We start from the raw sequence: 25,981 nt of genomic DNA, 5'->3' as shown, positions 1-25,981 counted from the left end.
ACTGTAGTTTTCCCAGAGGCCTAGAATTTCAGGCGTTACTTCAGCTTATAGCCCAAGACACACAGGGCACAAGGAATGGTGTGCAGCAAAATTGAAGCCCCAATAACACCACCCAATCACACCAGGATCTGAGCAGCTCAAGATTAGCACTCGGCAAGCATCTACCCAGCCTATGTTGTCCTCAGCTTGGATCCTGGTGATACAGGCAATGATATCAGTGATGAAATAGGAAATATTGTACCTCCCAACCTGTTAAGAGTCTGATAGGCCAAGCTTGTGTTCTCTAAAAATCGAAGAATGAATTCCAGGAACAATGGAGGCTAAGAGTAGGAAGATATTTATTGACAGGAAAGCTCCTGAGAGGCAGGAGGGGTCCCGAATTAGTAGCCTGGGGTTCCCACTTTACAGTGGAGTTTTATGGAGTAAAGCCCACATGAGAACAATGTGGGCCACAGCCATGGTCAATCAAGAAGGTCACAAGCATAGTCTCTTAGGTGATGGTGGTCCAGTTGGAAAACAAGTCACAAGAAACAAAGGCATCTAGGAAGTGGTGGGTCCAGAGGTCCTTGGTTGTCCACAGGGGTGGCTGACATCTATCTAGACTTCATCAGGCCCAGCGTTTGTCCTTTGAGGAAGCATGCAGGTCTGGTCATCTTGTCTTTATCTTGAGGCTGGGTCTCTAACAGATGTGTCTCTGGCCACAGGTGCTATTCACCTTTGTCCTGACTCTCGAGGACCTAGCCTTGTCCGACTGCCTGTGATATTTCTACATAACTCGGCTGTCTGTAATACTGCAATCAGGGTGGCATGGGGATGCCCAGGAACCTGGCTGCTGGAGCTCAGAGAGATCAGTAAAATCAGGAGAGAGGCCCAAACCTCAGCAGGCCAAGAGAAGAAAATGTTTGAATGTGATCTCCATTTCCCTCCCTGTCTCCCCCTCCCTCTTCTGTCCATAAAGTCTGGCTTTCAGTAACCAGTCGGGGAGCTGAACAGTGTGCTTGGTTGTATTTGTTCCTTTTTTCATATAATTTCAACACTCCTACTTAGAGAAGAAGGGGGTAGCAATAATCATTTCAAAAGAACTTCATTGAAGACTCTTCACATATTTCACCTCTCTTTTGTCACACTTTAATGGCAACACAGCAGTGGGATGCATTCCATTCATGCCATTCTATAGCTGAGACCCGAGGCTCAGAGGGAATAAGAGACCTTCCCAAGAGGAAACCATGATGGGTGATGTGACAATTCAAAGCCTCTAACTCCAAAGCTTGCTTCCCTTTCCTATACCTCACAGCCTCTCTGCTAAGACCAGCGCAGTTCCAGTTATTTGAGAAAATAAATGGAACAAGCATGAAGATAACTCCTCAAGGTGAAATAACTCAGAGAGCTAACAACTAAAGATTCCTAAGTGTAATATCAGTGAGAGGAGATGGCAAAAGAGAAAAATATAAGAAGCCTTTGGGGACAGTCAGCTTCAAAGAGTTTCAAAGAATATAGAACTGATTGTAATTTATGTCTCCTTCTGTTGAAAAGACCTTGGTTTCTGCCAGAAATTTTTGTAGAGGGGACACTCCAGCTCAGAAAATTGCTGCAGGCCCACTGTGCAATCTCACACTGTCTTAAAGATCTACCTGGCCCAATCTGCTAAGAGGAGCAGTGTCCCTCAGTCTGCGTGCTGGAATTTCTGTAGCCGGTGAAGACTGAGCTCACACTGGAGGAAGAGAAGCTGAGATGTGTCAACACTCCCAAGCAGACTTGCCGCCGCTCCCCACTCGTCTAGCCCACTCCCTCCCAGATCACTTGCAATTCATTATCAGTCCACTGGCCCTGGGCTTTGCCCTGCTCGGTGTACGGTGTATGTTCTCCAAGTCTGTTGTGCTTCCCCGAAAACCACTCTCTTCCCTACAGAAAAGCGGTTATGGGGTTTCTGAATGATAATGGGCCAGTGGGTAATTCATGTCCCTGTGATTTTGTCCTTTTTCATGCTAATAAATTTGTATGTCTTTTCTCCTTTTAATCTGTTAATAGTTCACTCCAGAGAACTTCTGAAGGTGAATGGGAAATTTTTCTTGGCCGCTCCACACATTTATCTCTCAGGGAATCCCGAAACTTTCTAAAAGTCGGTTATCATTCAGTAAACAAAAACAAATCTTTACTACCCCTTCTCACTGGGGGCTTTGCAGTCACTGAAGTGGCTTAGTCTGAATCCTCCCCAGCCACATATTTGAAAAATGAATAGGAGTTCACCAGGCAGAGGTCATTTTAAGGGGAAAGAAGATTATGTTCAAATGTCTGGGGTCAGCATAATCCAAACAATGCAGCACAGGGCATGATCAGAATAACCACAAAGTATCAGCATAACAATGGTGATATTTTACCTTGTCACCTTCTCCACACTATGACCACAGTGTATAGATGCTATCTTGTCCAGCCCATCCAGCCCCACGGTAGCTGACCCATTATTATTACCGCTACTTTACAAATGTGAAAGGTGTCCAGAAGTTGAAATCTATCCAAGATCAGAAAGGAAGGGAACAGATGAATTAAGAGTTAGACCCAAGTCTGTCTGACCAAAGACCCCCAACTTTCTATTGAAAGTATTGCATGCTTGGATTTTGTGACGTATGAGAAATGTAGCCTCAATAAAACCAACGATCAACACCATCAGGCATCCAGAGAGCTTCCGTGTAACATGCTTCTGGAGAAGTTTTGTTGCCCCCATGGAAACCAGGAAGAGACGAGAGCTAATTCTACTGTTGCCATTATCTGTGTTCAAGACATTCACCTCTGTGCTTGGCTGTGGCACCAACACACACAGTAAGATTCACTGAAAAATCAAGTGGGCAGAGGCCATGGCATTTCCTGTACTGCGGAGCCCACAGGGTGACGGCCAAACATACCCGCAGCTACACTTAGTTTTGCTTGCATGGGTTCCCTAGGAGCACACATGAGGACTGCAGCTCCCTTGTCTCACACCAAGTTTTCCCAGGCTCTGGACATCACGTGAGGATGGGAAGGTCAAGACTCAAGAGCTGATAGTTGGAACCACTAGGGAAACCCAGAAGAGAGCTTGTATCTCCAAGATAATAACAGGGGTGGTGCCAGAGTTTGAGAGACAGCATCAGCTGTCCTTTGCCGACCCAAGTTACATGAGTCATCTACAGAGGGTCCTGGGCATGTGAGGAAGCAAGAAGCAAATCTGAGGGCTAAATAGGACTGGTTAGGCCACGCATGGAGGAAAAGGCTCTGCTTGGTGATAAAATCACTACAAATATGAAATTATGTGGGCCGGGGATTTAGCTCAGTGGTTCTGGTGCCTGCCTCGCAAGTGCAAGGTCCCGAGTTTGATTCCCAGTACCAAAACAAAACAAAACAAAACAAATATGAAATTATGCAAAGGAAAAATAATCTTCAACATTATCTCATCTGCACCTGTGAATAGTGCTGCAACAACTGTCCCCATTTTCAACATGGCAAAACTGAGGTAGGAATACACAGCTCTAATTATTGACTCTGGCTGATTTCCACAAGAACTTACCTTTGCTTACACTTCCATTCCTGCATCTTGCCCAAAACTAGTCATTGTTGAACTGTTTGATGAGGCTTCCTGCTATTCTATTACTGAAGTTACAATGGGTTGAAGTTGGCAATCAAACTCATAAGACACAACAGAATGTCAGTCTAGTAAAATTCTCACTTTATAGAATAGTACAGGACACGAAAGTCAGACCCAGAATCTTCGGTCCGTGGGTAGGTAGATTAGCTTTGCAAGCGCACAGCTAGCTTCTTTCTCTCCACCCTCACCCACTGGGGTGAACATTGGAGGGGGTGCAAAGCCACAGCCTGTGTTCCTCACCATGTCTGTTCCCAGTGTCAGGCCAGCTCGGCCCCAGGCCTTCATGCAGACTCACCATTCCCCCAACCCAGGTGCTGCCCCATGGACTGCAAAGGAAACACAACATTCCACATTTACCTCAATTCCAGAATTTTCAAGACAAGAGCTATGCGATGATGGAGCCAAAGGTCAGGGTCTGAGACAGACACAGACGAACCTAGGTCCTCAGAATCATATTAACATGGAATCTTACAATTTGTGGAGTTGAATTTGTTGTGCCCAGATTGCGAAGTCCCAAAAGACCACCAGGAAGCCGTTTCTGATGCAAGCACACGAGGGTCATTTATTCAAGCTTGAGCAGGGGCTCCCAACCTTCACCGACGCAGCGGATCAGAATTGAGAGTCCCGAATTTCACATTAGCGGGGTTTTTGTTGAAGTTACAGCAAGGTTTGGGGATTTTCCATTTAGCGGTTACATGATTGGTTGGCATTTAGCAAGCATGAAGTATATACTTCTGATTGGCTCGGCTCATTGGGGGTTGGGGGGTGGTTACATATAGGTTTTACGAGGGAAAAGAGGAACAAAGGTTAGTGGCTGACTGTCAAGTACTGGCAGTCAGTAGACACAATGGCTAATGGTCACGACCATTATGTACTGATGGTCGGCACATTGACAGATTGTTTTGCAGATGGGCCCCCCCACCCCAAGAACTAGAGTGTGTCTTTTGTCCCAGAGCAAGCACATTTCAACCATTAATAATAGAGGCTAGGGGAATAGTGACTTTTAGCAAAATGGAGTAGCTTTGGTCTCACAAATTCTCATTAAAATAAGAAACAGAATGACCAAGCTACAAATGGAGATCTAAATTATGATGCCCAACCATGGAAGATAGTCATGAGCTAAGTTACAACAGAACACAACATGACCATAACAATATTTTAGTCAAACATGGAGCGCATGTACAATGGTGGCCCCACAGGATTATACCGGCGTTGTAGGATTCCTATCACATAGTGATGTGGAGCCATCCTAGCACAAAACATTCCTCACACGTTCAGGGCGATGCTGGCATAAGAAGCCTACCATGCACTGCTTGTCTTAAAGCATAGAACATAGAATTATCTTCAGCACTTAACACCCAGTAATAACAATAAATGACTTGCTGGTTTATGTATTTACTACAGTACAGTGCACTTTTATCCTTATCTCAGTGTGGGCGTCACACCTGCAGCAGCCTCATGCATCTGTGTTTATCTGGTCTCTTGGTTACATTCCAAGGCCACATCAAGTGAATGGCCCATGCTATTAGGTTTGTGCAAGTGTACTCTATGGCATACACACAATGACCAACTTGCCTTGATGAATGTGTTCAAATCACCAAATCTAGAGTTAGAAAGACTGACCCAGAAGTAGCTGTTGACCGAGACTGCTACCGGAGAGTGACGCAGCTGGCTCCCTGAGGACAGGCCCGCCCAGGAGACAGGAAGACAGGGCCTGTGCTCTGCGTACCCGCCTTGGCATCAGCTCAGCGGGTCTGAAATACCTGTGCCCAATAGTGACAAGAAAGAGAAACACATCTCTGTATCTAAAACAGTGAAAATCAGGAAGGCTGAAGTAGCCAAATCATCTTTTTACGGATCCATTGATTCCACAGTTCTTTACTGAGCACCCGATGCTTGGCTGCCCCTGGTCCAGGTGTTTTGGATTCAACAGCCAACAGAATGGGCCATGTATTTGTCCTTGTCAAACCTGTGCTCACCCTAGGAGACGGATGACAAACAGTGGGAGACTGAGCTGCCTATGCAGACAATGCGCCAGCGCCCTGCGGGACAGGGTAAAGCTGCCTCCTGGGAGCTTGGCCAGAGAAGGTGCTGCTGAGAAGATACCTGTGTCCAGCCAGGAGCACACCTGGAAGGGGAACCCTCCCCAGCCAGATGAGGAGCCAGTTCAGAGGTCTCCAGGCAGATTCTGGAGGAACTTATGCATCAGTCAGTCTGAAGCTCAGCCAGTGAGGGGGAGAAAAGAAGAAAGAAGCCAGAGAAATGGCTGTGGGGTTCCCGGGCAGAATAAACGGTGCTCAGTCGTTCCCGAGCTCTCTCCAGAGTGTATGGATTTCACACTGCTCTCTGCATCCTACAGGGAGGAGACAGAAGTGGGAACCAGGCAAGCAAGCATCAATAATCAGAACACAGAAAATTTGGACATTCAGTCACAGCAGTCGTAATTTTGAAGAGAACTGATACATCGATTTTTTTAAATGTTACTTTGGTGGACCTTACCGTGGAAGTCTTGCTGTTTGGATATGTGATGTAATTCAGAATGGAAGAGAAAAACGATCTCTCCTGGGGAACTGGAAGGGAATTTGATACATAGGTTAGTAAGAGCCATCCTTTAAGTCTAAACCAAATTCTTCTTACTGTCATTTAGGACAATCTCTTCTCATTCTGTCCCAACAGAAGGAAATAAATCAGTGGGTTGCTTGCAAAATATTTTCTAAGGAACTGCATTTCCAGTAGAAATTCTGCCAGATCACATATGACAAAAGAACAGAGCAGCCCACTCTAATCTATACCTGCAGATTCATCACACACACACACACACACACACACACACACACACACACACACACGCAGAGGCAGGCACATACAAACAGTGACTACCAGGCTGTCAGGTGGGTGCTTGCTGTTTCTCACAGCACATTTTTAGCATCACATGCAGGAATCCCCAAAGTGGAAGCTCTCTGATCCAAACCCAAGTCCCTAAACCTTTACTTCCTCCCACACCCTGGGTTACACTGCTCCTGTCCCACAACTGCCCTGCCCCAGGTCATCAGCCCAATTGCTCAGGAGCACCCCAGACTCACAGACACCATCTCTGGACATTCACCTAACCCAGCAAGAAGACTGCTCAGCTGGACATCATCCACCTTACCTAGTGCAGGGCAGAAGATTTCAGAGTCTCCCCCACATCACACTATCATCCACAAGTCCTCTAGTAACTAAAACCTGTCTCATAACTCTGGCAGTTGGGGGATTCTCTTTTCCTACAATTTTCTCTTCTTTCACAGCCAGACAGGCTGCCTCCATAGCCATTCTTGAGCCTTCTCTGTCCTACTGAGCCCTAAGACAACCACCCAGCCTCTCCATCTTCTGGCCTCCCTTGGATCTGACTCACAGGCAGCAGCAAGACAGAGATTGGTATGTTCTTCCCCATCCCAGTAATGCCTCAACTACAGTGCTGGCTGTGCATTCCCCGCACATTTGCATCAGCTTTAACAATATCCCACCTTCATTCCCTGGGCCACAGGTGCTAACAGCTTCCCTCTTCGCTAGTCCCTGCTGCAGCATCTTCTGCTGATTCCCTTAACCGTGTCCACACTGCTGTGAGCTGTCCCTGTGTCAAAATCCCTTCACATGGAAATCTGAATGGAACCCTGCCTCCTTCCAGGACTCGGCCGTCTTTGTTCTATTATATATATATATATATATATATATATATATATATATATATATATATACAAAGCTACCCGAGAATGATAACAGAAACTTATTTCTTACAACTTGGGAGGCTGGGAAGTGCAATGAGAAGACAGCAGCATCTGGTGCCTTTCCAGGGCCCTCTTGCTGCTGGGTCGTCACATGGCAGAAGGCAGACAGGCAGAAAGCACAATTGCAATGTGGTGGGCGCAGAGCTGGGGAGAGCAGAGCCACCCCTGCAAGCCCATTCATCAGGCCCCTCCCTCAGGGCCCCGAGCAGCTCCCTTCAATCTGCCTCTCAGCATGGATGCATCAGGGACCAGGTTTCCAACACCTGAATTTTGAAGGGGACAAAGACATTCGCAGCCCCACTAATTAATACAACACACCGAGTGTGTTCAGTTCCTCCATAAGGGGATCGCTTTTTCTTTCTAAGGGACACAAATCCAGCCTCACTTGCCTCACTTTTAAGCAGCTCACAGATTTACAGCTGCCAAGCTGCGCCCTTGAGGCTCCATCCGCTTTTCCTGGTTCTTGACAGTGAGCTTCTTCGTGAGTTTCTGTAAAACCATTCATTTTCCCAGGTAATATATTTACTGGGGATTGACAGATAAAAGCCACCATAAATACACTTATCCTTAAGACACTGCCTCTGCTTTTAAGTATGCTTTGCAGTAAAGAAAAATATGAGTAAACTAGAAAGATACTCACAAGGGAGAGGAGCAAGGAAGGACATTTCTTTAGCTATGAGGAGTGTTAGGTATTCCAAAGCCCCCACAGAACAAGCTCCCTCCCCCTTCTCCCTGTCCTCCTCCCTAAAGGAGAACAGGGACTTTCTACATAACTAAGGCTTGACCCCTCCTAGTTAATGACCTCCTACCGAGTTAGGGGCTTTTCTGCCCCACCGGTTTCCGGACCAAATGTTCCCTTAAGATAGGGACCTCCTGGAGCTTGTCACTTCTCCCACCAAATGTCCCCGTAAGATAGTGACTTCCTGGAGCCTGTTTTTTCCATCCCCCAACCAGAATTTGTTGCTGTATGCCCTAACCGCAGTCCCCCACCCTCATCAAAGGACTACATGCTCTCCCACATGCAAAGACCCCATATAAGCCTTCAGCTCAGCTCATGCTACGGCTGGTCTCCACTTTGTGAGTCAGCCCAGCAAGCTGCAGACTGCCACCCCAATAAAGCTGGCTTGAATACATGTATGTCCCTTCCTTTTGGCAACCCTTTCAAGGAGCAGCTGGTTTAATCTTGGAGAGCCAAAGGACTGACGCCGTGTGAGAGCTGAGGATAGAGAAGCGCAAGGCTGAAGACAGTAATGAATGAGCCTGAACAGAACCAGAGAAAACGTGTGGGAGGGAGGGAGGGGCGCAGACACTGAGCAGGGTCAGCAGGAATGGAGCAAGGGCTGTGCTGCAGAGAGCAGAGGCGAGGCTGGGAGCAGGGGCAGGTCACAGGAGCTGCAGGCCCTCAGAAGGAGTTGGGCTTTACCCAAAGAGCAATGCGGAACCATGGCAGGGTGCGAAGCTGAGAAGTGCCACAGTTAGATAAGACTTGGGGGTATCTGAGGTGGCTGGAAAGTGGAGAGTAGACTGAAGGGAGAGGGGACTCCCAGGCACAAAGTGGCCTTAAGGGTTTCAGTGAACGTGGGAAGAGGTCGGGAGAATTGTAGAAAACGTTCAGGTCCGTGCTTAATAGGACTTGGTGACTGGGCACACAGATAGAAAAACCAGCAGTCACGCCGAGAGAGGCTTCAGCAAGTGTGGTGGATCCATTCACGGATAGAAGAAACTAGAAAAGGATGGGCTGATACCTTACTAAAGCAATGGATCTATGATCTGTCTGGGTTTCTGCCAGCAATGTTTCCACACGCGGCCAAGTGCCTGGATCTAGCTCTCGGGAGAGATGTGTAAGCTGAGCCACCTCTGCCAACCCTCCTGTTACAGGGATCTTTTCACTCTTCCATTGGCGTTCTCTGCTGCAAATGTGTTTCCAGCAGTTAGTCCTGCCCCTTGCAGAATATCTAAACACCCCATCTCTTTATGACATCCGTAGTCACAGTGCTTAGCAACCCAGAATTTCTGCTCTCCCCATCCACCTCCAGTACACACACCTGCCTCCCAGTCCCATGGAGCAGCCACTTCCTGTACACTCTAATTCAAGTTCAGGCCCTGGCTCCAGCCAAGGTGCAGACCCCAAGTTCCCTTCCACGTCTGAGTAGGGATTTTCTTCCACAAGCTGTGGCCAAGCAAAGAAAGCATTTCCACCTGAAAGTGACATCAGTCATCCATTCACTGGGAGACGCAAAATGGTCTCCCCGCCAAAGAGCAGGTGCACCCCAGCCCTCCTGTTGAGCTCTGCCCCCAGAGGCCTAGGATAATCTAAATCAGCCTTCCTTCAGCCGAAGCCAAATCCCCACCAAAGAGTTACATGAGTTCATCTGCTTTCCTCATCAGCCTACCTGTAGCCAACCCTCCGCTCTCCACAAGGATGGGAACCAGCAAAGGGCCTCAGGGCTCTCCCTCAGTTGTGCCAGGCCTTATATTTGCTTCTCTGATATACATTTCTGAGAACCTGTTATGTGCCAGGCTCTGCGAACAGACTCTCATATACAAAAAGCACAGTGAAGTTACCCTCTCTGCAATGAAAGGCTTGTTCTTCGGAGAGGGATAAAGAAGCATAACATATAGCACAATACACCATGTTCAGCCATATCTTTTAAACGCTAGGGGAACATAGGTGAGGAAGTGCTAAATCCTCTCTAGAGTGACCGGAGGGGAGGTTAGGAGAGTGGGGGAAGTAAGAGAGAACTGAAGTCAGAGAGAGGGCAAAGAAAGCAGGAAATGAAGGCACTATGAGGATGAGCTCCAGGCTGTGGGAACCAGAAAGCCCTGAACGTCAGCACTGTCATCTTCAGGCACAGAGCCACCCAGAGTGAGTCCCGAGGACCGTGGACAGATGCAGTCCATGCGGTGAAGGCCAGGACAGAGAATGACTTTAGCAAACTTGGCCTCTGCGTGACACCACGCAGGTGGGCAATGGGCGTCAGGTCGGAGGGCGTCCAGATGTGCTCACCCCACGGGGGACTCTCGTGTGGTCGGAGCTGGGAGACAGCACTGATCTGAGACAAACTGAAGTTGGAAACAATACACTGTAGATTTATTATAGAGGATTCGAGAAGCACTGACCTCACATGTCTGCTTGGCATCATATGGGAAACTGTTCATCTGGGCTGTTTTTCTGAGGCCAAAGCCCACAGCTTTTATCAAATCCTCCCATGGAGACTTGACCAAAAGATGAAGAGCAATTGCCTTAGGGCCTGTGAAGAAGGGGACCACATGAGTTCTTCTGAGTGCCCCTTGGACACCAGGAGTGCAGAGCAGCCCTGCTCAGGGGCGGACACCACCACTCAGCCACATGAAGATGTTCTTATCTGGAAAAACAAAACAAAGTTCCCCTGGAGGGAAATGGACAGGAATTCAATTCAACAGTAGTTTTATCTCACACGGAGTATGCAGAGGAGGGGTGGAATTTATTAGAGAACAGAAGGGGGTGAGGAGTGGCAGTATTCTAAGGGAGGGGGCAGGGAAGGGTCTAATTACAGTGTCACTCAGAGATGTCCTGGTTTCAGTTCCTCCAGATGAGCACTGAGTACAAGTGTTGTCGCCTGGAAACACCAGCAGGGTGTGGGAAGTGGGACAAGGAAGGAAGGCAGACAGCAGGGTAGTTCTCACCAGGGAGCCGAATCCTGTGGGGCATCCTGAAGTCAGCATAGACCCCCACTCAGAATGAGCCCAACAAGGGGAAAGGAAACAGTTACTTCCGTACCAATGTGTGCCAGCCATTGGTGAGGGCCACCTGCATGTGGGCAAGTGGGCTTCGGCCTCCTCAAAGCTCTCCTAGTCGGCTGCACGTTGAGAAGTCAGTCATTACAATGGCAAGGGAAGGCAGGCAGGGCCAGGACAGTGCTCCTGCAGGGCCCTCAGTCTTTTTAATTTTTTAAATATAGTTTGAGATAGGATCTCACTAAGCCTCTGAATTGCCCAGGCTGGCCGAAACTGAATGCTCCTCTTGCCTCAGCCTTCCAGAGAGCTAGGATTATGGGAATGTGCCCCTTGCCCGACTGGGCCCATGGTCTTTAAATGCCCAGCACATTCGTTTCTTCTCTTGGTCTCTACTTATTCATCAGCCAACTGTTTTCCAGGCAGAGCCTCATCATCCTAACACAGAACATTAGAAGAGGGAGTGGCCTCGGGGATTATTTGATCCAAAATTGAACATGCATAAAGATGATGGAGGAGCTATTTACAATTGCAGATTGTTGGGCCTGGCCTGCAGAGAGAAAGTGCATCCCAGAAATTTGCATTTTATCACCTCAGTGATATTTGCACTGCACTTTGAGACTGGATTCCATCCAATCCTCTCAATTTATAAAGAGATCAAGATTCAAATCTGGTGGTAATAACACATCTACAGTGTTTTAGACAGTTTTCGTGCCTTTCTGTGCCTTCACTTTTCTCTCTGCCAAGATCTCCCTCCCCTGCCTCCTGGCTGCCTGGCCAGTCCTTCCTCATTCTGAAGCCCGGGTTCCGGCCTGGCTACCTAGGAGGAATTTGATACCTGTCTCTGCTGTGCTCACTCAATGTTGAGGCACCTCGGTGTGGCTGTCACTGTATTTCCTTGTAATTGTTTTCATATCGCCCATATCTCCCACTAGAACGTTTCTGAGCTTAAGATTTACAATTTACACATATTTTATCTCCAGTGAGCAATGTAAATGCTTCCCTGACCCCAAAACATAGATCTGCTTGACTCAGCTGGGTCACAGGACTTTGTACCCATCCGAGGACAGGGGACTTAACCCGAACTCTGCCCAGCTTAGTGGCATGCTCAGTCCTGCAGCCGTGGGGTCAGGAGAAGACACCAGGATGGGAGACTATGGACACTCCCTACAGGAACAGTGGGGTGCTGTCCCCCAAGAGAGAGGCAATCCTGTGTGTGAAAATCAAGAGCTGTCCACAGAGCCTGTTCTACCTACTTAGGAAATGATGGCACTGGCTTTAAAGAACTGCTGAACACAGGGCCAGGGATTTAGCTCAGTGGTTCCGTCGCCTGCCTCACAGGCACAAGGACCGGAGTTCGATCCCTGGTACCAAAAACAAAACAGAATTGCTGAACACACAAGGCTCTCTATGAACCTGTGTCAAGCCATCTTCAATCCTTTCTCTCAAAGGAAGTAGACATAGCTTTGCTGGTGTGAAGAGAACAGGGAGAGGATCACAGACGGGGCAACTGAGACATTTTTTCCATGGGTGGAAGATTAAGATACTTACTGCACACCCAGAGAATCTGTAAATATCTGGATTGGACTTCTACCCACCCAGCTATAAAACTGTCAACAATGTGATATCATTTATATTCCTTTTGGAAGCATTGTTTATAATTGACTCTACTTGCTGGCCAGCTTCCTTTTATTGTACCAATTTCAAAGTTTTATCATTTCTCATTCATCTTTCAGCTTTCTTGGGAAGTCTAGCAAGTGCATTGTGGGTTAAAGGAAGGCTCAGTTGGTTCCCAAAACTTGCGAACGGGCAACCATCTGTGATTTGTGTTCTGGCTCCCTTTCCGCAAAGCAGATGCCTGTCGTCCTCTACCTCACTGCTGTGCGGGCTCCAGACAGATACAGCAGACTCCAAGAACACCATGGAATAAGCTTCTTGTCTCTCTGCCTTCTGTGCCCAGGATTTTAAAGAGAGAACAGGCGTCCCTTAGTCCTAATGTGCTTTGGGCAACTGCCTGAGAACAGGGCCGTCCTCCGTCCTCCATTCCGGCTCAGGGGCAGGCTCCTGTGTGGGCCTTGGCACACAGAGGGTACGTGTTAGGTACAAGAGTAGAAGTATAAATGGATGAATGATCCCAGAAAGAATTCTTGTTTGTTTGGTTTTTGTTTTGGTACCAGGGATTGAACTTAGGTCCTTGCACTTGAGCAGCAGGCAGCAGAACCACTGAGCTAAATCCCCGGCCTCCTGAAATAATTCTTTACAAAAGAATTAGATAAGAACCAAAAGCATTCTACAAGTTGACTAAACTCACATCTTCAAGGGTGGTCATAACACATACACAAGTACGATGCAACAGCAGCTCCAGGTGTGACTAGTAAGCCACTCAAGGTGTTAGTGAAATCATTTTCTGTTTGTTTGGTTATGTATATATCTTCCTGGTACTGAGAACTGAACCCAGGGCCTTCACACTGAGCTACGTCCCCATATGTTGGTATTCGGTTTGGCTTCCTCGAGACAGGATCTCACTGAGTTGCTAAGTTGCCCAGGCTGGGCTCAAACTTGCCATCCTCCTGCCTCAGCCTCCCAGAGTGCTGGGATCACAGGCGTGGCCGCCACACCCAGCTGTTAGTGAAATCTTAGGGAGTGAAGGTAATAACTGATGTGACTGCACACACGTCTTCTCTCCTAATTCACTGTCTACTCACTTCGGGCCTGAGCGAGAGGCCGCTCCTCCCAGCCCAGCTCAGATGGGAGCTGACTGCAGTCACGTGCATCAATGAGGTCACCACACAAAGTTCCTTCTCTTCCCCTTTTTATCTTGTTAGCTTTTTATATTTTAAAACGTGGCATACTCTCTAGAGAAAATCCTCAATCAAATGGAAATAAATAAAGGTAGGAAAACATAATTTACTCATCTTTCTCACTCAGTAAATGATTCTGAGGGCTGCTCTAAGTGCTGGCGACAGAGCAGGGAAGTCCACCGAGGGGAACTGCAGACACAAAGGCTCAAAGGCAGGGAACAGGACCGGGACGGTAAAGGAGGCCGCATGCCTGGAAGGTAAGCATTAATCACCAAAGGCCGCTGAAGGGAAGGTGGGGGCCCTAGACCGCTGGAGAGATTCTGGGTTTTACTGTAAAGACAGAGCTACAGGATTGGGAGCCATGGATGAGCTCGCTTTACCTTTAAAAGCATCCTTTTGGAAGCTGTGAAATTGTAGGGCATAAGGGTAGAGAAAGGGTTTCTGCTTTAAAAATATTAGAACAGGGGCCGGGGATGTAGCTCAGTAGCACCGCGCCTGCCTTCCAAGCATAAGGTCCTGCATTTGATCCCCAGTACCGGGAAAAAAAAATATTAGAACAGTCCAGAAGAAAGGGCAAGCCATTCATGACTTGGACCAGAGTGCAGCCATGAATGGACAAACTCATGAATGCCCATAAAGGCCTGGCAGTGCAGGGAGCAAGGAAAATCCTCATTATTCCACAGATGCTATTTCTAGTGTTTTCTTAGTGTTGTTATTCTCCTATTTTATCATGTGCCAGAACCAAGGCACAACTCATCCAGGTGTAGCACTGGCTCTTTGGGGCCTAAAGGATCCTGCCACTTACCCTTGTGGCATCCCTAGGTATAATTTTGGCTATTTAGAATCCTTTTCTGATAATGACCTGTTAACCCTCATGTCGTTAAGACTGGATGTGTGTACACAGAGTACGCGGGTGAGCAGCCTTACCCAGCAGACACAGCAGCCATCTGCCAGCACCAGGTGCTGCTGGGCTTCACACACTCATATCCCCCACTCAGTTCTTCATGGTGATAAAGTTGGTATCAAAAGCCTTCCCACAAAGAAAACTTCAGGATTTATTGCTAAATTTTATCAAATATTTAGGAAAGGAAAGAAAAGATACCAATCTGACTCAAATGCTTCCTGAAAATACAGGAGGAAAGAATGCTCCTCCAACTCACAGGGCGAGGCCAGATGACCTGCTACCGAAATCCAGAAAGAGTTCTCAGGGGCCAGAGTGTACCTGGTACCCCCCGTGCGGGCTGTGCGTGTGTAGGTACCATTGCTGTCTCCTTTCCTTGCAGAAGATAAGGAACTTTCCCAAAAGCACCAAGCTGAAGAGCAGCAGAATTCGCCAGACTCACAGATAAAATGAGTCACTTCTGGTTTTCTTCAGCACAATAAGGTGGCTATATTGGACAGAACAACCTAATACCTTTCAAAATGTGGAGGGGGAAAGAAATCATGAAACTCCCAACATATAAAAATGTCTAGTGATTGAAAAGGTAGAAATGCTTTTACCCTGATTTGATTAATATACGTGCATGGCTTGGATCCGGATGCCTCCCCAACCTTGAGCATGCATAGGTGGAGCCTTTGGAGCTGACTGGATCTGGGGGCTGTGAATATGGCTCAAGAATGTGATCACTACTGTCTGCCACACAGTGCTGCAAGAACATGAAGCATGTGGCACACAAAGGAGCATCCCACAAGTTGTCCCTGGAACCAGACTCTCCCTGTCTGCAGATGAAGATGCAGTTGTCTTCACCAAGATCGGCCAGCTTTGAAACTGGTGGTGACAAAAGAAAAAGAGAAGAAAGTGGGACTGTGTACAGGTTTTTTTGTGTTTTTTTTGGTACCAGGGATCAAACTCGGGTCCTTACGCTTGCATAGCAGGCAGCAAAACCACTGAGCTAAATCCCCGGCCCAGGACTGTATACAATCTTTGTAAATCTTGCTAATGCCCATCAGTATGCAGTGGGTGGACAAGATCAGTTTGTAAGAATTTTTGACCAGAGGAAAATTGATGAGAATGAGAACAATGGAGTACTCAGGAAAGTCTGGCCTCATCACTTGGTGAACAGTGAGTTCAAAGCAAACATCACCTGTCTTGTGTACACCCACAATGGGACAGAGCTCCTGGCCAGTTACAATGCTGAAGATATCTATCTCTTCAACTTCTCTCACAGTGATGGGGCCCAATATGTTAAGGGCCACAGAAATAATGCCACAATAAAAGGTGTCAATTTCAAAAAAAAAAAAGAATGTGATCCCTAAATTAGTCCTCTGGTTGGCTTAGCCTGGTTCTGGGTGTGGATAATGGAAGCCCCACACTGGTGTGGGTGACACCACCCAATAGGCTTCTATCGTGGATGGGATAAAAGGGAAAGGGCTGCTGCTGCTGTTGCTGCTTTGCTGCTTCCTGTCTACCCTGCCATGGACTGTTTCTCTTCTGCGATGCCCCTCTGCCATCCACCCTGCCTTGCAGCAGCTGACTATGAACTGAAACCTCCACACATTGTAAGATAAAATAAACCTTTCCACCTTTAACTTGTGGAGGTTGGGTATTTTATCCCATCCTGGAGAAAGTAACTAAGATATATACATTGTGTACATTTGATGAATCACCATAATGGACCCCATAAAGATGTACAAATTTTAAAAGTAACAACTAATATTTTTCATTTTTTAGGAAGCCAAAGCTAAGAATGACGGGTAATTCAGTCAATAACGTGAAGAATTCGGTCTCTCTCCTTTATGCTCAGGAGACCTGTGTCATTTCTTTTCTGCAGAGAAAAGTATATCAAAAAGTATATCAATCCCAAAGGAAACTTGTAGTACTTGTAGTACTACAATCAATGAAAACACCACCATTTATCTTAGCACTAGAAAAATAAGTACCAATTTCTTAACCTCCTGTGACTTCTTTTGACTCTCTGCAGGGAAGCCATGTAAGCCTTTTTGCCAAGCCAGGCACTAGGGCAGAACCCTGAACTCTGCGTAGGCTGCGTCACACATTGTATAATCTTGGACAACTCCCTAGGTCTCAGTTTTCTCGGCTGTAGGAAGAATTTATACTCCAAGGTGCTGTCTCACTCTCACTGAATATAACCTGCTCTCTGAGCTTGCTGGCCCACTTTCTCCCCTCCACTACAGTGGCCAACCACAATCTAAATGTGTGAAATCACTCGTAACCTTCATGGGAAAAAAGAATTTGACTCAACTATAGAATGGCTCCTATTTATGTTGTACATACATTTTTCTCCCACAGAATTGCTATCAAAATTATAAAGACCAAACGAAGATTCATCTTATTTCATCTTCCTTTATGTTTTGGCAACAACTTCTTACTATTAGCTGAAATTGTCTCGTGGTTTGAGTGATTTTTCTCCTTTCCTCCCCATGGGGTGACTTTATTTCCCACTGTGGTTTAGGAAGAAAGAGGAAGGAAATCATAATTCCACTTATCAGGCAGATGCTGGCTCTTAGTCAGCAATGAATTCCAGATTGGTATGCAAAGAAAGGAGCTGTCCTTGCAGAAAAACCTTCCCCCTTCCACTAATCCCAGGACTTTAAAGCCTTTCATTGCTCAAGTTCAGAGGACTCTCACTCTTCGGAAAATGAACATATGTAAAACAGGCTTGCACTGAAATTACAGATTTGGGAACTTGGAAGGGACTCGGAGATCATGTGGCTCAACAATGCTGTACAGATGAAGAAAGTAAGATCCCAAGCCACGCAGCTGAGATGCGGCAGAGCTGGGAGGGACACAGGCTCAAACTCCTAGGCAAGGTGGGGTGTCCAAAACAGCCTCTCCGAGGTCCGATTTGCTGGGCTTCTTCCACTCAGGTGCCTCTCTTTGGCCTCAGGTGTTTCATCTGGAAAATGAATTCCTTGTAAGGTGACTCTGAACAGCAAGTGAGATACAACTGTGGGTCTCAAACTGGAAGTCTTCCCACACCCTGGTCCAGGAGTGGGGACGTAAATTCTGACTTCTAACAATCCCTTAGGTGCTGCCACTCCCTTAAGTAAACAAGTGTGGCTTTGACGCAGATCATCAGTCAAGGCCCTGAGTCCAGCCCAGCCTGTGTCAGAGCTGCTGCCCCTGCTGCATGGGGCTGGGCCTGGGGCTGGGAAGTGGACACCTTGGACCACACAGGCTGCCGTGAGGAACTCTGTCGTCCACACTCCTGTAAACCACTCTAACTCACACCTGGCCTCACTGTGACACTGACCTTAGCCCTGAGCAAACAGCCAGAGAAGAGGGGAGAAATAAGGAGACTCAGGGAGAGAGTGAAACAAGTGAGAGCAGCACAGGACACAACATTCAACTGTCCTGTGGCTAAGCAGGCAGCCCACTCTGCCTGAGGGGTGATGGATGCCCTGTGTCCCCGCCAGACTCCAGCCCCAGGGAGACGGCAGGCACAGGAGGTGACTAGGGTTACACGGGGCCAAAGGACAGGAGACAGGAGAGCCTGAGAGCGGGCTCCTCCCTCCCGCCCCTCCCATCCTCCCGCCCTCCGTTTCTCTCTCCACCAGGTAAGGACAGAGCGCGAAGGCAGCCACCTTCAAATCCAGTTGGGAAGCAGGTCCTCCCGACACTAACCTGGGGCACCATCTCGGATTTGTCAGCTCCTAGAACTGTAAAAACTTAACGTCTATGTTTTAACCCCTCCAGTCCAGGAGTTTGTTACAGCAGCATGACTCGGCAAAGCCAGAGGGGAAAGTATTCTCTAGCCAGGATAGATGGACGTCTGGGGCTTTGAGTTCTCAGCTCCGGGCAAGTGCAAGCACAAAGTAAGCATCGCCACCTGCCAGTGCGGCCGGACGGACGGGACGGGGCGTGAGCCGCGGTGAGGGAGCCGCACAGCTGTCTAGCCTCGCCTGTCTTCCAGTGGTGATTTCCTGGGGAGGGCGCTGCCCTGGGCTTCACTTCTGCAGCTCTTAGGCTGAACTGTGGTCTGCCACGGCAACGACCTCTGAATAGTGCCGGAGGTCAACAAGCTGTCCCCACAGCGAGCCACATAATAAATAGTTTAGGTTCTGGGGGCCACACATAGTGGCTGTCACATATTCTTTTTATTATTTCTAACTTTTTAAAAGTGTAGAAACCATTCTTTCCTCTGAGACCATACAGAAAGTACACTGCAGGCTGGATTTGACTCCGTAGTTACTGTTAGGTACTTCAGAGCACAGAGTAAGCCCCCTCCTCTCCTTTCCCCTTGTCCCACTCCGGCCACAGGGAACAGGGAACTTCCGCATAACTAAGGCATGACCTCTCTTTGTCAGTGACTCTCTGCCTAGTTAAGGACTTTCTGCCCCACCAGTTTCATGGTCAGATGTTCCAGTAAGAAAGGGGCTTCACGAAAGCAGTGACTCCATCCCCTGGACCGAAACCTGTTGCTACATACCCCAGCCCCAATCACGCACCCCCACCAATGGCCTAGTGCTCTCCCACCTGCAAAATCCCATATCAACCCCCAGCTCAGCCCATGCAGTTGCTGGTCTCCATTCTGTGAGTCAGCCCGGCAGGCTGCAGACTGCCGCCCCAATAAAGCTTGCTTGAAAGGCCGTGTGTGCCCCCTTCGTCGGGAACCCTTTCAGTTAATAGCAAGGTTTCTGTATTGAAACTGAATAGTTTCATAATCCCAGCTCCCTCCACCCATCAATCGAGTCCTCCCACATAATCACTCAACTCCCCTGTGCCTCAGTTTCCTAATCTGTAATAGGCAGATAGTAGTAGTTGGATTGAAAGGACTGAGTACAAGTAAAGCATTAGAATGGCGCCTGGAACGTGTGTGTATACTTACTGTTCACAGTGGAGAACTCTGTCCATGTTACACACAGTATACATAAGTGCACGTGCACGGGAACAGCTGTGGGACTCGGTGACTTCCACCTCCTCTCCTTGGGGGCCAGTGTGCTTCTAAGGGAAAGAAAACTCTATTCTGATGTCAGTCAGCCTCTTCTAGAAAGCTCTGAAGAATTTTGCCTGTGTTTCCTGCAGTGCCTGAGCCCTACCTGTGTAATCAACCACAAATTAGGTGACGGGCAGACAGAACATCATTGTTGCGTGTATGAAATGAAATAATGTGTAAACAAAATGATTTGTGAGTGCATCTTGGAGAGAAGGAAGCCTGTCATTGTTTCATTTTGTTTATTTCAACCCATTAATGTGGCTTCGGGCCACATGCTTGGCCCAGCAGCACAAGTCTGGGTCAAGTCCACTTCAGATACATTTTCCAGTCAAACACATGCCCTCCCCTACCAGACCATCTCAGACAGATAACAGCTTCTCTCAGTATAAACCCTGGGAAGCTGCTGGAAAACCAGATTTGGAGATAAACCAAATCATCGGTGAGTTCGAGAGCAAGCATGCCACGGTGTGTGCCCCATACACTTACATGGCCCCAGTCACCTCAGGAGCACCGTAAGCTGTGAGGCTCGGGGCTGCACAGTGCAGAACCAGAGGATGAACAGGCCCCGGGCTGGACAGAGCACGGGATGCCCACCATTGCCTCTCTCAAAGTCCTGCCCAGACTCTTAGGACCCACGGTCAAAAGCAGCCTGACTGTCGCCATTCTGTTTGGATTATCAAATGAGGCTGACAGTTCTTGAGCACCCACCATGTGCTGGCAGCACAGAGTAGCTGGGCACACTCACAGTGACCTGGGCAGCACATACCATCCACTGTGTCGCAGGTCGCGTTAGGCCCAGAGGCCTCGGGTTCATGTGTTGGAAGCAGGACCCTCAGAGCGGCACAGGTGAGGTGGGGGAGCCACCTCAGAAGGGGTTACAGGAACTCTTCTGGGACCCCTGAGGTCTCACAGAGCAAGCCTGGCCATGCAGCCACTCCCTACCCTGACTACTGTGCGACATGGTCACCACTGCTGAACACACTCCGACCCCAAGCCCTGAGCCCTCACCCAGCCTGCCCTGTGCTGTTTGAGCCAAGGGAAAGTAGTCTGCCTTCAGCATTTCCTTAGAGCAATGAAAGATGGGCAAATGCAGGCCCAGAGTCACAAGTCCTGGAGAAGACTTGGACCCAGGCTGGCTCTCTCCTTGACACTACCCTTCCGCTCCAGCTGCCACAATTCTGAGCCTTTGCCAAGGATCCACTGTGGGTGTGTGTCCTCATTACTTTTCTCTTGTAGCTGACACAAATACCTGACATCCAAAGTTTGCTCACAGAGGTTTCAGTCCATAGTCGACTGGCTCCAAGGCAGAGTGGCACCGGCAGAGGGCAATAGTCCATGCAGACAAAAGTAGCAAAGCACCCAGGGCCTTAGCAGCATGTTTCGGAGCCCTCAGGGCGGGTGGCACTCACACCCTTAATCCTAGTGCCCGAGACCCCAGCACTGCGCCATGATTCAATCCCGCACCACATTCTGCATCCAGCTGCCTGGAAAAGGCCCAGCTGTGACTCTGTGAGGCTGGAGGCACCCAGACACAGCCACACCAGTGCAGGACTGTCCTAGAGCCTGGGAGCGAAACAGGAAGACCACAAGTGTGTAAGAGCATGCAGGCTCTCGAGCGCTTCTGTTCTTTACAAAGTAGAACATTAATTATTATCACTTGATAATTAAGTGAAATTAATTCTTACACTTGCCACAGTAGTCAACGATGGCATTTTCAAAGCACCCCTCTCTCAGTTATGTGTCACACGTGTTTTGGGAAATGTGGTCAGCTTAAGCGCCTGCCCTTAGGAAGTTTTCACTGCTACAGGAATGCAGACAGGTAAGGCCTCCGCACAACACAGAGCTGCAGGATGGCTTCAGTTAAGGAGGAGAGCCATCGACTCTGAGACTCGGCGACTAGACTAGCTGAGACAAGACACACAGAAGGAAGTAGCCTGGACCGCTCACTGGACACACATCCCTTCCTGGCCCCATCAGCTTCCGGGGGTGCTCTCCACCTGTACCCCACAGGTGCACTCTGCCTGATGAGGTGAAGAACTTGTTTGACAGCAGCACACCTCAGACTTTACTCCACATGCAAATCACCAAGGGATCTTGTTACAATGCAGGTTCTGATTCAGAAGGTCCTGGATGGAGCCTGAGAATTTTAACATCCAAGCTACTCCCCAGCGTTGTCAATGCAGTTGGTGTACTCCTACTTCAAACAACAAAGATCCACAGGCAGCTTGCTGCTACAAAAAGCAACAAACAAAACTCAAGATATCTTGGTCTCACTCATGATGAAACTTCTCACTGTGCTGACATTTATCGGAAAAGGATTTCTTAGGTATACTCCTTTCCTAAGGAATACAGTATGTATCTTATGGTTTTCTTATCTGTCCAGTAGTCGAGATCCTTCTTGCAGCCAAACTTAAAAGAATTTGTATTTTCCCATTCATTGGTCCTTTCAGTTAACAAGTATTTTGCTGAGTGCCTACAATATACCAGGTATTGAATTAGATGCCAAGGATACAAGATGAACAAAAACCAACGTCATCTCTGCTCATTCTAGTGAGAGACAGAAAGAAATAAAATTGGGCCAGGGATTTAGCTCAGTGGTTCTGCAACCTGCCCTGCAAGCACAAGGACCCGAGTTCAATCCCGGGTACCAAAAAAAAAACCACACACACAGAAAGAAATAAAATTAGCACAAATAAAATTGTAAATGCATGAGAGTGAAATTCTAGGCATAAAAGAGGAATTTTTCTAGAAAAAGTGATGATCAGGACACAATAAGGTGAAGATGCTACAGTTTAGGGGATAAAAAGGAATCCCTAGGAAGAGGTATGCGGGAGAGTCCCGGGGAAAAGGGGGTGTAGAAGACTGCAGGCCTGAGCACTGAAGAGAAATGCAAAGCAGGCTGGCCCTGGAGGTGGGGTTGGCCTGCACAGGGTCCCATCAGACAGGCTGAGTTCCCTAAGCTTAGGACACAGGAGCTTTTAAACTGCTTTTAACATGGGCAAGACACACCATCAGATTTATGTTCTAAAAATTCAACCTGCGAGCTGTGTAGACTTTATTTGGGACACCAGTGCTGGTCCTAAATACTCATTTAAGAAAGCTCTGACTAAATTACAATTAGTTTTCTTAGGAACAATCATACATTACCCTACTATACTTGTGCCAGTTCAAACACCTCTCGCTCCAACTCTGTCCTTCACTGCCTGCTCTGAAACAACGACGGTGACCCCTCAATCATTTGCCCCTTCAGGAAGTGCAGCGACAGGCACTCAGCGCAGACCACTGAGGGGCACCGCAGCAGGACCGGTTCCCTTCCAGCCTGGACTCTGGCCCGGAGGCTGCTGCAGCGCTTACAGCTTGCCTTGCAGTCAGTCACAGGGCGGGCACATTCCTGTGGCCTGCCTCCAACCCCACCAAGGGTCCGTGGGCACACGGAGGTACAGAACGGCCCTGGGACCCTGGCCCAATGCACAGGCGGGCTTCCACAAGCTGATCAGCACAGCCCCCGCAGATGCTGCATCCTGGGGTCGCTCACGGCACCGTCTCCCTTGGGTCCAGACCTCACCACTGAGGAGGGAGGGCCTCCTCTGTGATGCTGTATGCCCACCACAGGGAACTATAAGATGTCTGCTATCCCTCTGCTTTTCAGAGTTGTCTGTACCTCTTACCAGCCAATCTTCCCATTTTCCCAATATCCTATGAACAACGCTTATATTGAAATTTTCTTTTTCACATTAGTGTGTGGCTTGTCTTCTTTTTGGACCTTGAGTTTTAAGAAATAAATCAAATAAATTTTTTTAATGTTTTTTTGAGACAGGGTCTCCCTATGTAGTTCACGCTGGCCTTGAACTCATGGCGATCCTCCTGCCTCAGCCTCTCAAGTGCTGGGATTATGGTCACATGCCACCACACCCAGTTTAAATCAAATAAATTTTGATAGATTTGACTAGGGTAGAATTATTGCAGATAGCTAAGTTAGTTAGAAATTATAAGGCAGTCAAAGCTGGGCCCTCAGCATAGAAAAACAATTGAGGCACATTCACTGGTTAGCATTATAAAAAGAAAAGAGGGTTCCACCAGCCACCAGGACAGGATGAGGAGGACCCCCCACCCCCACCCCGCAGGCCCACAAACTGACAGCTGGGCCGTGCAGGCGCCTCCAACAATACTCCCCCCACCCCCGCCTCTGGCCTTTTGGCTGTGCAGCTACTTGGTTACACACTGAAGAGCCAGAGGGAGACAAAAGCCATTGTCAAGAGCTCCAGAGGTGAACAACAGAGAGAGTGACTGTCTCAGGCTCCCTGAGGAAAACAAGCCCACTGGAAAAGTGAAGGGAATCTCTGCAATAAAGGCACACCAGACCACCGTGATTGGTAAGTTGGAGGGATAATCAGCTCCCATCGGAAACTGGACTTTCTTCAGGGGAAAAGCAGCTGAAACCTGCAGTAGAAGCTTTCAGAGTGCAACCCTGCAGGAGGACAGGGAGCTCAACTTGGGACTTGCAACCAGAAATCTGCCTGAATCTTATGGGTCTGGGACTAGCTTACCGAGACTCATTGACTTATAACTGCACACTGCTGCCCACATGGTCTATTGTGACAGCAGAGACACACCTTGAAGGAGGCCCTTTATTTTTTAAAGGTGATAGATTAATAACTACCACAAATAGTCATTCTTTAAGAGGTATTTGATGCTATGGTGTTGCTGATTGTATGACTTTGGCTAAGGTGTCATGATTGATCTAAACAATTTTCCTTCCTGGTGTAATGAAAATGAGATAGCCTCAGAGTCATTAGAGACTCAAAACCTAAAGACCAGCTATATCTGGTAGACACCTCTGAGAAGCAATCATTCCATAAGGGTTTTAAATAGATCAACAAAGATACTTGATAGGTCTCCCACCTCCGCAGCTATTATGTATAGTAGCTGCCCTCTTCCTATGGTGCCTTGCCCCCTCCTCTGTGTGACATCATGCCAAGATGGTTGCTCCCACCAAAGAACAAACCCTTCTTCCCAGCATGCCCCTGTTCCCACCTAGAGAGTAACCTAATACTCGCTCACCTCCTACCACCTAGTGACATCACCGGCTCCTCCATTCCCTAGTCACTAGCTCACTCAACCCCGCCTCAGCCCCTACAAGCCCCACCCCAGTCTCTATAAAAGACTCTCCCTGCCCCAGCCATATTGCTTTTGTCTCTCCTTTGTTCAGAGACAGCCCGGCAGATCTATTCCCCTAATAAAGGCTTGTTGTGGCCTGTTCTGGTCTTGGTCTTCGGCCCTTTTACCTGACAATACTTACAATAAACAACTTCATAATATCAACCCAGGAACTAAGCCAGGGACAGTACCAAAAACAAAAATGAGAAGGCATTTAAGCAAGTCACAAACCCAGACTTCCACCCACAAAACGCAATTTCTGGGGGAAATGAGGTGCAAATGTCTGATAATCAACCACCTGGACACCCTGACCTGATAGCACAGGAAGTAACAAAACAGATGGATGAGGCTCTAGAAAAATTTGAAGCAGAAAAAATTTCCCAGATAACTACAGAGATGGTGAGCAGAGTGAAAGACATGATTAGAGGCTCTAGAACAGAAACTGATAAAAAAAAAAAATAGATGAGCTCTGAAACATGCTGGAAGCCAGGAATGCCCAGCATAGAAAGAAATGGAAACCATGATCGCCCAACATAAGAAAGAAATGGAATCCATCAAACAGATTCAAACTGATATTCAGGAGATTAAAAACTCCATTGAAAGCATGCAGACCAGATTAAGACAATCTGAAGATAGAATATCAGATATAGAAGACAGGATTGCAGTGAAGGACCATGAAAACAGAGATTTCTTAAAAATAGTAAGGGGCCATGAGAAATCATTTCAACAGCTGTTAGATGATGCAAGGAAGAATAACATAAGACTGATAGGAGTCCATGAAAAAACAAGAGAAAGTACAATTGACATAAAAAAAACTCTTCACAGAAGTAATAGTAGAAAACTTCCCAGACAGAGGTGGAGAATTGGACATACAGATAAGTGAGACATATAGAACTCCACCCAGCCATGATCAAAAAAATTTACACCTAGACATATAATAGTCAAGATCCCAGAAACCCAACAGAAGAACAAAATCCTACAGGCAGTTAGAGAAAAGAAACAAATCACCTATAAAAGAAAGAACATCAG

At 47.7% G+C, this 25,981-nt stretch overlaps 1 long non-coding RNA gene across 4 annotated transcripts in view; it reads right to left on the bottom strand.

The window, feature by feature from the left end:
* Window positions 1-5,478: 5,478 nt before the first annotated feature.
* LOC110347546 (uncharacterized) overlaps window positions 5,479-25,981 on the bottom strand; it is an 87,031-nt gene continuing 66,528 nt past the window's right edge. For 3 of the 4 annotated variants that reach the window (XR_015441631.1, XR_015441636.1, XR_002392235.2), the window contains exons 4-7: window positions 19,688-19,803; window positions 10,504-17,755; window positions 6,116-6,186; window positions 5,479-5,969 (exon numbers count right to left, since the gene is read on the bottom strand). This is a non-coding gene — a long non-coding RNA (uncharacterized LOC110347546). The remainder of the gene's footprint in view (window positions 5,970-6,115; window positions 6,187-10,503; window positions 17,756-19,687; window positions 19,804-25,981) is intronic. The other variant, XR_002392236.2, reaches the window with a different exon arrangement.

This window comes from Heterocephalus glaber, unplaced genomic scaffold, assembly GCF_053883595.1.
Source record: "Heterocephalus glaber isolate CG9 unplaced genomic scaffold, H.glaber_assembly_v1.0 deba00000281, whole genome shotgun sequence".
NCBI classification, from domain to species: Eukaryota; Metazoa; Chordata; class Mammalia; order Rodentia; family Bathyergidae; genus Heterocephalus; species Heterocephalus glaber.
This window is presented reverse-complemented; position numbering and strand designations above follow the sequence as displayed.